Genomic DNA, 17,021 nt, shown 5'->3' with positions numbered 1-17,021 from the left:
GGTACTGTGACTAAGCCTTCAATAATCACGGATATCTAACATAACCAAATTTCACAGTAAAGTGTTGAATTTGTAAGTGTAGGAGGAAAGAAGAAGAAGAAGAAGGGAAGGAAAGAAGAGTTACGCCATTGTTGAGCCTTGGAGATCGAGCTCGTGGCTTTTGAGAGAGAAACCAGAGACTACATTTTATTGATTGTTGTGTTAAAATGAGATAGTACAAAACTAGAGTATTTATACTAAGTATTTACAAGCTAGTGTTCTATACTCCAATACCCCGGCCCTCTCAAGCTGGAGATGGTGATAGACATCTTCAGTTTGAAAGCTTTGAAACAGACTCTTCAGTAACTCTGCACCAAGAACTCCTCATGAACAAGCATAAATGTTGGCCACTTTTGCTGGACCAACTGCTCAGATCAAACTACAACTTCCAGTCAGAAGGAATAGCTGATGTCCAAATCTCTCATCCCGCAGTTACCATTTCTGCCTTAAAAAGTCTGCTAGGTCTTGAAATGCTCCCATTAATCAAATGATACCAGTACCTGATACCCAGATCATAGAGCCATGCCTTGAAGAATGAGCCTTAATGGGTCTCATCAAAAGAATGATCAATGGAAAGTGATTATGAAGCGATACACTGTGAACATGAAATTTAACTTGTATCACAATGTATCATGAAATTGATCTCTATGGATCAATGAAAATAGACCTCTATAGGTCCCAAAATGGACCTCTATGGGTCACAAAACAGACCTCTATGGGTCACAAAATAAACCTCAACCACTGTTGAGTCACAAAACTGACCTGACTTTACAGGTTCTGAATCTCCAGATCTATTGCTGTGACAGATGTTGAATCATGTCAACATTCCAAAAAAAAAAAAAACTTCAACCCAAAACTGGCAACAAATCATGCCAACATTAAAAAACGGACCTCCATCATCTTCAATAAAACAACTCACACCTCAATACTTCATTTCAATGTTCAATCATGAACTACCCAAATCCAACGACCTTCTTACGGACAATACAAAATCCGCCGAATTGCAGTGTTTCCCTCGATAAAGAATCCAACAAACTGCCAAGTAGTATGTCCAATTTCTGAGGACCAAGTATCTTCATTGCTATAATAATAGTGTCCAATATGTAAGTCATGTTCCATAAGAGTTGCAGAAAGCAAATGCAGGTGCCATTATATATGAGCAGAGAACAAGATACCACTTTAGTGGTGGAAATATCATCGGCATTGTTGTAGTGGATATGGCAGCAAGATCCACATATCTTGCTCCGTGTTTTGAGATAGAGAGCCAGAGGAAACCCCATATGAAACAATCGCACCAAATAGGATAGAGAAATTCACTATGTGCAGACAACCCACATCCCACATAAGTTGGACTAAAATCAAAGTAAAATGTATTCTTGAATAGTGTTAAGCCAGGAGTGGGAAACTTATCAAACCCACATGAATCACCAATACCACTGAAAAAACAACTTAAAGCAACTCCAGAATTGAGGAGAATCTTGAATGTCCAATACCCACAAAAATTAAAGAGGGGAAACTCTATTGAATATATCAATGACCAAGCTACCAATCTAATTGATTGAATTAGGGCAAAGTAATCAGATTCCCAGAAAAAAACCAGAAGAAATCCTAAATGTAAAGAGGATTATGATATTCGAATGAGAGAGAAGAGGAACAATAATCATTAACAAATCATTACCGGTTTTTGACAAGAACAATGCCAGTATAACCAGCTCCGACTAACAAGAAAGGTCAAGATACACCTAATCCAGCTTGCATCGCCATTGAAACTGACGAGTTTTGAGATCGACGAAGAACCCTAATTTGTTCGTCGTCAACAACTAAAATAAGAAGAAGATCCTTCGATCAAAATCCAGCCAATACTTCGATCAAAAACACCGAAGAACGCAGAAACACACCAATAATCTATCACCAATTTTCAAATTCTCACGGAGCAACAAAAATCTTGAAGAACCCTAAAATTTGAATTGAACTAAAAAATTATGCGGAATTGAAGAGCTAGGATCGTTCCCGCTCTGATACCATGTTGAATTTGTGAGTGAAGGAGGAAAGAAGAAGAATAAAGGAAGGAAATAAGAGTGACGTCATTATTGAGCTTGGAGAGCTCATGGCTTTTGAGAGAGGAAACCAGAGACTACATTTTATTAATTGTTGTGTTAAAATGAGATAGTACAAAACTAGAGTATTTATACTAAGTATTTACAAGCTAGTTAAAAGCTAGTGTTCTATACTCCAATATAAAGTGATCATGATTCTCAATTCTCAAGTGAGTTTATGGAACATACACTCACAACGAGAGTAAAGTGCCACCAAATATAAATCTGTTTCCTTTCTTTTTAGAGGCAATATAATTCTCTTAAATTGTTGACGTGGTTTCCAATTAAGTGTATCATATATATGATTTTATATTTATATATGTTTATTGATTAAGAAATATTAAGAAATCAATATCCCCCACTATAGACGCCAACATTTGTCCCTAGGCCCGATACGGTGTGTTCGATGATTAAACCAAACACCGCTTGACTAAACTTTCCTAAATATGCAATGAACGATCCCTGACAGATAATCATGTAAACCATACTTCCATTTTTAGAAACTACTATTTATAGTGACTGCTAATCCTGAATGCTGCCCAGAATGGTAACCATATAAGATAAATATCCGAGTGTTTAAGTCGCATTAAGATTTATCATTGGATAAAGGATAAAAACCGTGAGTGAGATTCGGATAAAACTGGATAAAGGTGGAAAAGTGAAGTAAAACACCACCACTAGAATTTAGCGCTAGAAAATTCAACGCTGGCACGTGCGCGCCACAATAATTCCAGCGCACAAATAAAAGCGCCATTATTTTCTGGCGCTGCAATTCGGTTCTCACCCAATCACGCAAGATAGAGTTTTGATCCAGCTGTAAGATAAACACATTTGGCACTGACATGTGAAGCGCTAGAAAATAACAACGCTTCTGATCCAAGCGCTGGAAATTTCTAACGCTGCACACATCTCATCAGAAAACTCTCATTTCTCAATTCTATCTTATTCTGGCCTATTTTACTATAAATAGGGCCTCTAAATTCCGGAAAATGACACATATTCCTAGCCTAAAACCCTAATCTTGAGTATTGAACGAAGCTTCTCTCTGTCCCTCATTCGTGTTGTCTTCCGCATTAACACTCTGTTAAGCAGACCCTGCCCGCATGACCACCTGAATTAGTCCGAATACTGCCGAAGTGCTGCCAAAGTCTTAACCCAATCCGAATATTGCTGCCCGCGTGGCTCGACGAGCCACACGTCCACCCCACCCTTGTGTTCGTGCCTTTGGTTCGTACTACGACCAACTTAAATTAAAAAAAATTAATTTCACGAACGTTTGCATTCATGTTATTTTTCATAAAAAGTTACGATTTTTATTTTCGAAAAACAACGGTTTTTACGATTTAATTAATTCAACGACAATCCAATTTCGTAAAATACTAAATCAAGGCTAACATTATTCAAATTTTAAGAACGAACGATTCAACCAAAAAATTTGAACTTTTAAATAATAAAATCCAAAGCTTTAAATCGTTCTTAAACATTTAAATTTAAGATTTTAATAATTTGGTTTAAGTGCGATTAAAACTAATGAAACCATTCAAATTTTAATCCAATAATTTTTAAAATTATCCACTGACCCATGAAATTATATTCCCTTTCCCAATTAACCGATTTATTAGATATAAATTATTTAAAAAATCAATTAGGGATCTAAAATTTATGAATTTGGGGAAAGCAAAATTAGGGTTTATATTTATCGGAAAAATCTGAAATTTTTACCATAAATTTTTACCATAGATCAAGAATATACACAGAAACATCGTGTCAAAATTTTAATCAATTCCGAGTATTTTAGGTCGACCTTTTAATTGAAATACTTTACGACACTATTAATTTTAATTCGAAAATTAACAAAAACGCCCAAAAAACATCACTTTGAGGCCTGTTTTTGTAATTCCCTTCTCATGAGTTGATCTTAGAAAATCGTTTTCAATCATATTAGGGTCAGAAAAGTCGAAAAACCGAATCTTTTTGATTTCAGAACAGGTTACGCAATTAATCCAATAATCCATAAATTTTCCGAAAAATCAACAAAAATTCCCAAAATTTCGACAACAGCAAAAACACAAAAAACATGCTAAAACATGCTTTGAATACATAAGGTTCGTGATACCACTGTAGGGGAATACAGTTAAACATAATAACATGTGCGGAAACAATCCCCAAAGCTAGGAAACATGTATAAAGCACAGATTAAGCAAACTTACATTGGAAGCGTATTTTCCCTAGTAATCTGTCAACGAACACGAACTTAGAACTCCACTTGTCGTTCCTCTACTTGGTTCACCGACACGATCAGATCCGTCTTGATAACCGTAGCTTAGACAATCAATCAAGAGTTTATGCTTTTGGGAAGAACACATCCATGGAGGCTGAGAGAGAATTAGGGTTTCTCTCTCATCCTTAGGGTTTGATGTGTGTCGACTGAATTGTATTAGGTTAAGAAAACAACTTGTGTGGAATAATATTATAACCCTTAGGTTATAATACTAACCGGCCAAGGCACAAAGGCCAAGGGCCAGCCAGCATTACACGCGCAAGCCCACACGCGCACAGCCACACAGGCGCTGGGCCTTGGGTCGCGCTGTGTGTGCTGCTCCTGCTGTTCCTTGCATGCGCGCGCATCCTGTTAGGTTATGACACATATGACAATTCATAAATCATGCGGAAACAACCATTAAGCCAGGAATACATATTATTTACACATAATCATATTGCATAATTTAGATGCATACTCTTTGTTGCGTGCCTTCCCTAGCTGCGCCCGAACCGAACAAGAACAAGTCTTTAGGACTCCAAGTGTCGTCCCTCCGTAGATAGTCCACAGCACGTCCGGATCCGCCTTAAGATTGACCAACTAGAATCGCCCCTAAGGTACTATAAATTTTCGGCACTTTTGAGCAAGATGTGTGACTGAATTTTTCTCTCAAAAACTCACTTTGAATACTTGAATAACTCGTTATAAATTGTGAACCCAGGCCACATATTTATAGGGGTATGGAAAGAGAATTGGAATCCTATTAGGATACGAATTAATTAAATTAGAATTATAATAAAACTCTTATTTAATTAATTTATCAAATAGAATTAGGAATTTAATCATTAAACGAATTCTGCACGTTTTAGGTTTCGTATGCGAACACAAACACTTACGCGAGCATGACCCGCAAGCGTGCAGGCCATGCCCGCGCACAGCCCACACGGCCGCACGGCCCACACGAGCTACAAGCCCACGCGAGCTGCAGCAATGCTCGCAGCCCACTGCTCGCAGCTGCGCGCGCTGCGCGCGCTGTGCGCGCTGCCACGGCCTGCTGGGCCTGGCCTTGCGCTGGGCCTGGCGTGGCCTTGGCTGTTCGTGTGGCGCGCTTGGCTTGCTGGGCGATGGCCTGGCTTCGTGCTGGGCGCTCGCCCGGCAGGCCTCGTCCGATGCTTATTCGTACGATACGCTTCCGATTAAATTCCCGATTCCGGAATTTATTTCCGATACGGACAATATTTCCGTTTCCGGCAATATTTCCGATTCCGGCAATATTTCTATTTCCGATAATATTTTCCGATACGTACCATGTTTCCGTTTCCGGCAACATCTACGACTTGGATAATATTTATATTTCCGATACGATCCATATTTCCGTTTCCGGCAATATCATCGTTTCCGGAGTATTCATTTCTTGCCTGTGACGATCTCAGCTCCCACTGAAACCAAGATCCGTCGATTCCGAATATCCATAGTTGGAGTATTTAATGCCATTAAATACTTGATCCGTTTACGTACTATTTGTGTGACCCTACGGGTTCAGTCAAGAGTAAGCTGTGGATTAATATCATTAATTCCACTTGAACTGAAGCGACCTCTAGCTAGGCATTCAGCTCACTTGATCTCACTGAATTATTAACTTGTTAATTAATACTGAACTGCATTTATTAGACTTATCATTGAATGCATACTTGGACCAAGGGCATTATTTCCTTCAGTCTCCCACTTGTCCTTAGGGACAAGTGTGCATTTCCTAATTCCTTTGTCGCTCGATGCTTGCTCTTGAACATAAGGTAAGAGTTGTCATCCTTATTATGTCCAGAGGTGTTCCTCGGTTTCAGAGTTCAACTGATCAAATAAACAGATAATCATAGCCTATGATTCATCCGAGCACGACCATGCATTTCACAGTTTCTAGCTCTCCGAGTGGCCTTGTACAACTTTTAAGCCTCTCATCCCGATTTATGGGAGGACAATCCCAATCTTGCGATCTTGAGATTAGACTTCGTTTGATAGGTGATTACCTGAGCGTTGCCTTTATAGCCTCCTTTTACGGTGCGACGGTTGGTCAACGTCAAAGCAACCAGTTCTCAAACAAGTAATCTCAAATCACTCAGGTATTGAGGATTTAGTGTCTAATAATTTTAATGAAATTTACTTATGACAGATTTTCATCTCTTACAGTAAAGTTTCATAGGTCTTGTCCGATACTAGTCTTCCCAAAGTAAGTATCTATGCAAATGATTATGACATTGCCATGTCCACATAGTTCAAGAAACAGAACTACTAGTCATCTTGCATTCTAATCGTCTAACGTTTTCTATGCGTCCAATTTTATAGAAAACTCCGACTAGGGACCATTTTCAACCTTTGACATTCAAGTTCACTTGATAGACATTTCTTAGTCACAGGACTGGTCCTGACAGTCTATCTTGAATATTTCGTCAAATTTGAAGGGACTCATCATTTAATACTAAACCAAGATTAAATGGAATATGAAAATACATTTCATATATGATAAATGTTCAACCCCAATGTTTTACAACCATGGGCCTCTAACCCATCTTTAAAACATTTCATGGAATTCAAAGCTATGCTTGATTTCCAGTGCTACAACGTGAGTGTTGCTTCTCACTTGTTGCATAGGTTTAGTTATCATGCTTTGCCAATCTTAACATCCTTTTCATCGAATGTTCTTTGAGATATGATGATAAGATCTTTTCGAGTTTGTTTATTATGTGATCTAGTCTTTCTTACTTCAGGTGGTTTTACTCATTTTGCAATGAAGAACCATCAAGTTAGCAGACGTTTTTCTTGCTTCAAGAGTGGTTCAACGCATTTTTCAATGAAGAACCATCAAGCCAGCAGATAGGTGATGTACCCAAGTTCAGTGAAGAACTTTAAACAACCCTGTTTTATTGCTTCTTAGGCAATAATTACTTTTACTTCAATTGTATAGGTTGCTAGTGATGCTTTGTTTGGTTTTACCTATCCAAGCAGTTCATAGATATGTGGAAGACTCTCCAACTATATCTTAGAACATAGAAATTATTATTTTAATTTCCCACGCAACAACTCATGGTCTCCAACCCATGTTGCCATTTTCAAAACACGATGCTCTATAGCTCGTCCTTATCAATGGTTAACTCCAAAGGGTCTTGCTTGATCCTTTGCCAGTGTTTATGCGTGTAGCATCAATATTTAGCATATCTTTATTTCCTTGAATCAAGAACTATTCCTATGTACCTTTTCAAGTACCATAAGTATTCTTGATCTCAATCTAGTTGATCTTTACTTAGATCAATAGAGATTGGTATATGTTCGTCATGGCTAAAGTCATACGATACGTTTTTGGCGATCCTCATATTATATCATACATGATAAATTCTTTTGCAGAATAATTCCCAATTGAATTCTATTCATGTAACTTTAGCTTATCTAGTTTCAGTAGATACTAAATTCAGCTAAATTCTTTGACATATAATATAGGTTAAGAATCTTATTTAGATCCTTTGATGTTTAACTTAGTAAATGCTTATACATAGTTCAAACATCCTTTACTTAGATTTATTCACATGGGTCGAATATCTCCAATGGAGACTTTCGTGTTTGATTTAGTAAATGCCATTACTTAATCCAAAACAATATCATAAGATCTTTGTAAATAGATCTTAATACCCAGTATGTACTAAGTTTCGCCATGGTCCGTTATTGATGAATAATTTCAAATCTAAGTCATTAGCATTTGAATGTTATTTTACAATGGAGAGATATGTGTGTGATACACATAGGACCAATTAAGTTTTTATGTACTCCCACTAAACTTCTTATATATCTATAAGAATCATGTATATTTTATGAAACTAAAATACTTATTAGCTTCATTAAAATATAATTCCAATCCCCAATTGCTTGCTTAAATCTGTACTTAGATTTTATAAGCTAGCTTTCTCTTTCAAGAATTTATTTGGATCCACAAATCCTATGACATACCATGTACATATTACATTCCAACATTTGATTGAGGAATACGTTTTGTCATCCAATTGCCATATGTACCAATATGCAATCATTGCTTGAATTATAGACTTAAGCATTACGATTTTGCATGAGGTTTCAACACAATCCATGCCATGAATTTGCTTGTAACCTTTAGCAACTAATCTAGCTTTGTGTGTGAACACAATTCCATGTTTGATGGTTTTTATCCTTAAAACAAACTTGCAACCAATAGGTGTTAACCTATTCTTGCAAATCAACAAATTTTCAATTTTTGTCATCAAAACATTGAGTATGTTTTATGGCCTCTAACCATTTTAGGGAATCTAGGTTTCGTCATAGCTTTCTTACAAGTCACAAACTCATTAATCTACATGATAATAGTTTGACTGCAAGTTGTAGGTTTCTTCACTATATAATCGAAGAATCGCATAGCTTCAGTGACCTGAACTCCATGATTCTTCACTATTTAATAGAAGAATCTCATAGTTTCAGTGACTTGAACTCTATGCCTACTTGGGTATAGAACATCAAACAATAGAATATCAATAGCCACTTGAAAGTCCTTTGAATATTCTGTTCTCCTTGAAGCACTTGTAAAGTCTTCTAAGAGATGTCTATTCTTTAAAGCCACTTCTAAAGTCTTTAAAGAATAAGTTCGGATTTTCTGAAGCACTTCGAAAAGCCTCCGAAATGTCCGTTTATGTTTGTTGTTCGCCTCGAATACTTTCGAGGTCTATTTTCTCCCACTTGTCATTTTGGAAAAGAATCTCCAAAAGGACATCATTTCGAGCAAACAAACATTATGTTCTCAAAAATTCGTGGTAGAAACAATACCCTTGTGTCTCATTTGAATAAATCACAATGAAACATATATCTATACTTGGGCCTTAGTTTGTCGAATAACAAACACTAAGCTCCCACTGAGTTTAGGAACTCTTTAGATATATTATGAAAAGATATTTTGAAATTACTTTTCAATAGCTTTGACGAATTTGGTTTAGTTTGGTGGTAGTTGAGCATTTTGTTTTAGAAATTATAGGAAAAGTCTTTATGATCCATCATTGATCGAATCAAGTACTAATTGACTTTGATTATTCCAACTAAGATATGCCATATCTTATGGACCTAGATTGTGAAATTACAACACACAATCATTGATGATCATATTTGGTCTCAAGTAATCATCAACATGATCTAACCTAGATCTTTATGATTTCTTGCCAAGTGGATTTTATACTTCTGAATCTTTGAACTAGCCAAACAGATTCAACTTATATCACATTTGAGTAAATAAACCTATATTCACTCAAATCCATGTGAAATAATAAAGTCATATAACCTTTCTTTAGCTTTGAACTCTATCGTCTAGGCGTTCTAACAATAGTTCATATTCTTTGTTACTTTCAACAAGTAAGACTAGCTTGTCTTAAGTTGATCTAGAAATCAACCAACTTTCACAAGTCCATTAAAATAGAGCTTGTGAATGTTAACTTGTTGACATGGTCTAAGCAACAATGCCAAAGATTAGTGGAACTCAAATCAAGGGTTTGATTTGAACCTAGTAAAGTTTTTATTGTTAAAGAGTTGTTTGTTTTAATCAAGCAAATTGACTCAACCCGTAAATGACCATTTCATTCAAATAAACAAACAAACATTGTTTTTGTTCTTCTGATTGTGAGTCTTTCTGTGTTTGAAGCAGAAATTTAGGTATGCTGATTATGGAACAAAATAGCCATTTAGTTCCAGTGAAAGGACTTAAAACAAACTAGATGACCCTACAGCTAATGTAGCATTGTTATGATTCATTTCCCACTTGTAGGCCATTAGTGTAGCCTAGCTTCCATTATTTGAGTTATTACCGAAGTAAGAACCTCAAGCGGTATATGATACCAAAGAAGTTTGATTCCTAGGCCACTTCTCTTTAAACATAAACTTATAGGTAAAAACGGAATTATAATTTCCTTTCATTTGTTCCTTTGTTTTCCTATTTCTTGTACCCTTTCTTATAGTCTTAAGAATTGAATTCTTTAGTGTTGACTTTTATACTTTGTTAGACATGTCCAATGTCACCAACAAGGTTCTTTACCATTTTAATTTATGTTGAATATTTTGTTTCAACTAGATGATCTTACCAGAAGCTTCTAAAGTTCTCTAAGTATCGATCTATTCGAATATCTAGGGACTAGACTCATTCGAGAATTAAATGGAAAAAAGATTTTAGGTTGTTAACCATTGGTAAAGCTGAGCGTTTAAACTCAATGCTTTATGATCTCAAAACTACATTGTATTTTGAATTCACAAGCACCAATCGGTTCGCCATTCGACTTTGATACTCGAAAACAACCATAAAAGTCGCTAAAAGAAACGTACATTTTAAATTGCTCATTTTCTCTCATTTCCGTGAATCGTTCTTGGATTCACTACCAATCGAGGAAATTTACTGTTACCTTTCTAAAAGGATTTATTGCAGTGCAAGATATTTAATTATAAACAATAATTAAAACATTCATTGAAGCATGCAAAGTCTAAACATTTATCATGAATAATAACTTGAAAATGAAAGCAATCATGCAATTTAAACAAGTCATTAGCATTTTATTCGAATTATGTGTTCCGGCAGATGTGAATAAAATGATTCCAAGACCCTAAAACCATTGAAGAATTAAGCACAGTTTGTCGACTCAATTCTAAAACATTTTAGGTAAGCAAAAGCCTTTTGCTAATAGTCTAGAAACTACTCTTGGTTGATAGGTACGTCTAAGAACTTATTAGGTAAACCTATCGATTTTGCCACGACATAAAAGGACTCCTTACTTATATCGTTGAGTTTCACCAAAACTAACATGTACTCACAATTATTTGTGTACCTTGCCCCTTTAGGACCAATAAGTAACACCTCGCTGAGCGAAAACTATTACTAGATTGATGTAAAGGATATCCAAGCAAGTGTATATTTTGGCATGGCACCTTTTAACTCAATTTTTAAGTTTGGAACTTAAGGCTCTTACTATGTTGGTTAGATTTTAAGTGAACTAAAATCCTTAATCATGCAACATAATCAAGCTTTGATCTCATGCATATTTAAGACATATTTAAAAGCAATAAATAACTTAAAACATGCATAAGATAAATGTGATCTAGTATGGCCCGACTTCATCTTGAAGATTCAACTTCAAAGTCCGTCTTGAAAATCTCCGTGGGAGGCACCATTTTCTTCAAATAGGATAAGCTATAATTAAAACTAATTACAACTATTTGATGGTACGCAGACCATATTTGAATTGAAAAACAATTTTGGTACTTTAGACCAATTACATTCAAATTAATGGTATGCAGACCATATTTTCTATCCTATTTGGGCCATACTAGTCACTTCATAACCTGCAAAACAGTACATATACAATATATACCATTCACCCATTCATTATCATGAATGACCCACATAGCTGGTTAGTAAAACACATTATGCATCACGTAAACATTTGCAGCAATTAATCAAGGGCACCAATAATATACCAATTATTCAGTCCTTATTAATTCTAATCAAGTTGTTTTAACCTTAAGGATTCGTAGACCTAATCAAGAGTTTATGACTAAAAAGCGCTCCCACTTAAACCAATAAATTCATATGCTTTACTAATTTTAAACATAAAAATGTATTTCAAGTCTAACCGGAAACATACAAATTTAATTAAAATTTAAAGCCCATATAAATTTATAATTGAATCCAAAAATTTTAATTTGATTTCAGTCGTATTTAAATTAATTCATGATTTTAATTTTAGTAAAATAATTAGAATAAATAAAATTTATTATAATTACAATATTCAAAATTAAAATCCAAGAAATAATTTAAATTATTAATTTTAAAATTAATTAAAATTACGTAAACTGAAAATTTCAAATTAAACATTCAAAACGATCTAATCGCAACGCAAACACCCTACGCATCGCACGCCCATGGGCCACACGCACACAGCCATCGCTGGCCATGTGCGCGCAGCCCATGCGCTCGTCGCATAGCTGCTGCATCTACCCATTGCAAGCCATCGCACAAGTTGGTGCTCGCTGCGCGCGCGCCAGCGCTCGATGCACGCGAGCCATCGCTCGCTGTGCGCGCTCGCCAGCGCTTGCTGTGCGCGCTCCAGCGCTCGATGCATGCGAGCCATCGCTCGCTGTGCGCGAGCCATTGCTCGCTGTGCGCGAGCAATTGCTCGCTGCGCGCGATCGACGCTGGGCGCAGCGCTCGTGGCACGCGAGCTTGCGCTCGCTGCGCGCGAGGCTGCGCGCGCTTGCGCGAGGCAGTGCGCGTTGTGGCGCAGCTCGCTTGCTGCCCACACGCGACTGCCGTGCCTTGCCTTCGCCCATGCCCATTCTTCCATAGCTCGTAGCCCACGACACAAGGCAGGGCTGCTGCCTTGTGCTCGTGCACCATGCCCTTGCTCATTGCATTCGTGCCGCACGGGCGACGAGCTCCCTTGCTCGTCGTCGCATGCCCGCACTATACAACACCCCTTAAGGGTAACACGAAGCGTCCATTGCTTTGTGCGTGCAAGTTATATGAACGAATCGCATAAAAATTTAAAATTTATATTTAAAATTAATGACAAATTAATAAATTAATATTTATTTCATAATTTTAGGGCGAAAAAATCGAAAATTTATTATTCAATTGATTTCCGATTATCATGGATTCAAGCCTAGGTCATAAAAATTTAAAATTTATCATAAATTTACAATTTTTATGGTGGTTTTTAATCATAGGTTTCTAATTAAATTATAATTAATTATGAAAATCAAATTAATTCTAAATTATTCTAATTTTCAACTAATTAATCATAATTACAAATTAGATTGCATAATTAACAAGGCTAGGCATTCAAACTTGTTAAACATATACAGTAGGTCAATCAAAAATTCAAGATTTATCAACAAGAATCGCAAATATTTAATTTAACATCTTAAATTTACGAAATTTTGCATTCGAAAAACTAAAACCTTCGAAAAGTTATAGTTAGGCTTCGAATTTGAGAATTCTGGGTTCTGCAGAAAAATATTATTTTTGTCAAAATTTTATAATGCCTTTTACATGCGGAATTGACACAAAAATCACTCGATTTGGATGAGTAACGAAGAAACTGCCGAAAAACTGCGTACGTATAATTAAATAAATGCAATTTGCAATTAATTAACAATTACGAAAATTAATCACCCCTTTTAATTCTTGCAAATTTGTAATATTTAACCATGTTCATGCAATTTAGATTATGAAAATAATAAGAGGCTCGTGATACCACTGTTAGGTTATGATACATATGACAATTCATAAATCATGCGGAAACAACCATTAAGCCAGGAATACATATTATTTACACATAATCATATAGCATAATTTAGATGCATACTCTTTGTTACGTGCCTTCCCTAGCTGCGCCCGAACCGAACAAGAACAAGTCTTTAGGACTCCAAGTGTCGTCCCTCTGTAGATAGTCCACAGCACGTCCGGATCTGCCTTAAGATTGACCAACTAGAATCGCCCCTAAGGTACTATAAATTTTCGGCACTTTTGAGCAAGATGTGTGACTGAATTTTTCTCTCAAAAACTCACTTTGAATACTTGAATAACTCGTTATAAATTGTGAACGCAGGCCACATATTTATAGGGGTATGGAAAGAGAATTGGAATCCTATTAGGATACGAATTAATTAAATTAGAATTATAATAAAACTCTTATTTAATTAATTTATCAAATAGAATTAGGAATTTAATCATTAAACGAATTCTGCACGTTTTAGGTTTCGTATGCGAACACAAACACTTACGCGAGCATGACCCGCAAGCGTGCAGGCCATGCCCGCGCACAGCCCACACGGCCGCACGGCCCACGCGAGCTACAAGCCCACGCGAGCTGCAGCAATGCTCGCAGCCCACTGCTCGCAGCTGCGCGCGCTGCGCGCGCTGTGCGCGCTGCCACGGCCTGCTGGGCCTGGCCTTGCGCTGGGCCTGGCGTGGCCTTGGCTGTTCGTGTGGCGCGCTTGGCTTGCTGGGCGATGGCCTGGCTTCGTGCTGGGCCCTCGTCCGGCAGGCCTCGTCCGATGCTTATTCGTATGATACGCTTCCGATTAAATTCCCGATTCAGGAATTTATTTCCGATACGAACAATATTTCCGTTTCCGGCAATATTTCCGATTCCGGCAATATTTCTATTTCCGATAATATTTTCCGATACGTACCATGTTTCCGTTTCCGGCAACATCTACGACTTGGATAATATTTATATTTCCGATACGATCCATATTTCCGTTTCCGGCAATATCATCGTTTCCGGAGTATTCATTTCTTGCCTGTGACGATCTCAGCTCCCACTGAAACCAAGATCCGTCGATTCCGAATATCCATAGTTGGAGTATTTAATGCCATTAAATACTTGATCCGTTTACGTACTATTTGTGTGATCCTACGGGTTCAGTCAAGAGTAAGCTGTGGATTAATATCATTAATTCCACTTGAACTGAAGCGGCCTCTAGCTAGGCATTCAGCTCACTTGATCTCACTGAATTATTAACTTGTTAATTAATACTGAACCGCATTTATTAGACTTATCATTGAATGCATACTTGGACCAAGGGCATGATTTCCTTCACGTCCATCCAAGGCATGGGCCTTATGCGCGCTGGCTCGCTGCTGCGCCTAATGGGCCTTGCGCGCTTGCGCGCCTTGGCTCATTGGGCCGGCAGCGTTGCCTTCTCGTATTTGCGTTCAATGCCTTGCGGCGATTATTTATCTTATAGTACTTGACGATCCAATGTCGAACTATACGATTATTCGTTTCGCCTAGCTTACAAATATACGCAATACGATATACGATTCCGATCCAACGTCATATCGTATATTTATGGTTTCCAAACTAATTCCAGAAAAGCTATTAAATGAATTTTTGATTCATTTAATCCGGTGATCTGTTACATGCCATTGGTGTGACCTTGTAGGTTCAGTCAAGAGTAAGTTGTGAGCTTAATATTCATTAGAACTCACTGATCGGAAGCATTGCTCCAGCTAGCTGTTCCGATCACTTGATCTCACTGAATTAATTGTTCGCAATTAATCTGAACCTTGGTATTAGACTAAATGCACCTTGGTTGAAGGACATATTTCCTTCATAATAAGGATGACTACTTTTACCTTATGTTTATGAGCAGGAATCAAGCGACAAAGGAATTAGGAAATGCACACTTGTCCCTAAGGACAAGTGGGAGACTGCAGGAAATAATGCCCTTGGTCCAAGTCTGCATTTAATGCTAAGCCTAATAAATGCGGTTCAGTATTAATTAACAAGATAATAATTCAGTGAGATCAAGTGAACTGAATGCCTAGTTAGAGGCCGCTTCAGTTCAAGTGGAATTAATAATATTAATCCACAACTTACTCTTGACTGAACTCGTAGGATCACACAAATAGTACGTGAACGGATCAAGTATTTAAGTGAATATATTATTCATTAAGTACTCCATTTATGATCATTCGGAAATGATGGATCTTGATTCCAGTGGGAGCTGAATTCGTTAAAAGGCAAAGTAAAGAAATACTCCGGACATGAAGTTATTGCCGGAAACGAAAATATGGTTCATAACGGAAATATAAATATTATCCAAGTCGTAGATGTTGCCGGAAACGGAAACATGGTTCGTATCGAAAAATATTATCGGAAATAGAAATGTTGCCGGAATTGGAAATATTGTCGGAAACGGAGATATTACCGGAATTGGAAATATTGTCGGAAAAGAAAATTATTTCTGGAATCGGAAATATTAACGGAAACGTAAATATTTTTTCGAAACGGAAATGGATTACGAAATCGGAAAATGAATCAGAAGCTCGACGAGCGACAAGCCGGCAAGCGAGCAGGCCCATCGCTCGACAAGCAAAAGGCCAAGAGCATAACACTAAGCACAAAGCCCAGCGCCAGCGCCCAGACGATGGGCCTGGAGCGTTGTGGGCCGCGAGCAGCAAGGCAAGGAAGCAACAGCGAGTAGCCCACCAAGCCAAGGCAGCAGCAGTCCGCCAAGGCCAGGCTGTAACGCGCTGGGCCTTTGGCCAGCTGCGGCTGCGGTTGGGCCTAGGCAGGCATGCGCGCCAGCGTGGCCCATTGTGGCTGCGTTAGTTGCTTCGTCTTGGGCTCCAAGAAAAATTCGATTACTTAGTTGCCAAGTAACTTTGTGATTAAGTATTAGTTTTACCAGTCCTACTAGAATTGGATTAATTAAGAGTTTAATTATTGTTACAATTCTAATTGGATAAGAATTTCAATCCTAGTAGGGTTGGTAATTCTTTTCCTAGTATCAAAAATAATATTATTTACTTACATTGTGTTCAAGGGAGAACATAATAGCCTAATCCAAATACATAAAACCTTAAGTAAAATCCTAGTTGGTTGAACCTAAGGCGGATCTGAACGTGCTGTGGACTTTCTACGGAGGGGCAACATTTGGGGTTCTAAAGACTTGTTCTTGTTCGGTTCAGCAAGGGAAGGCAGGCATCACATTGTATGTAACCTAAATTATGCTAATTAACTATGTGGCAATTAATTTGGATTCTGGCTTTCTGGTTTTTCCGCATGAATTAT

The sequence above is a fragment of the Spinacia oleracea genome, chromosome 5, assembly GCF_020520425.1.
Source record: "Spinacia oleracea cultivar Varoflay chromosome 5, BTI_SOV_V1, whole genome shotgun sequence".
NCBI lineage: Eukaryota > Viridiplantae > Streptophyta > Magnoliopsida > Caryophyllales > Amaranthaceae > Spinacia > Spinacia oleracea.
Note: the sequence above shows the minus strand (reverse complement) of the source record.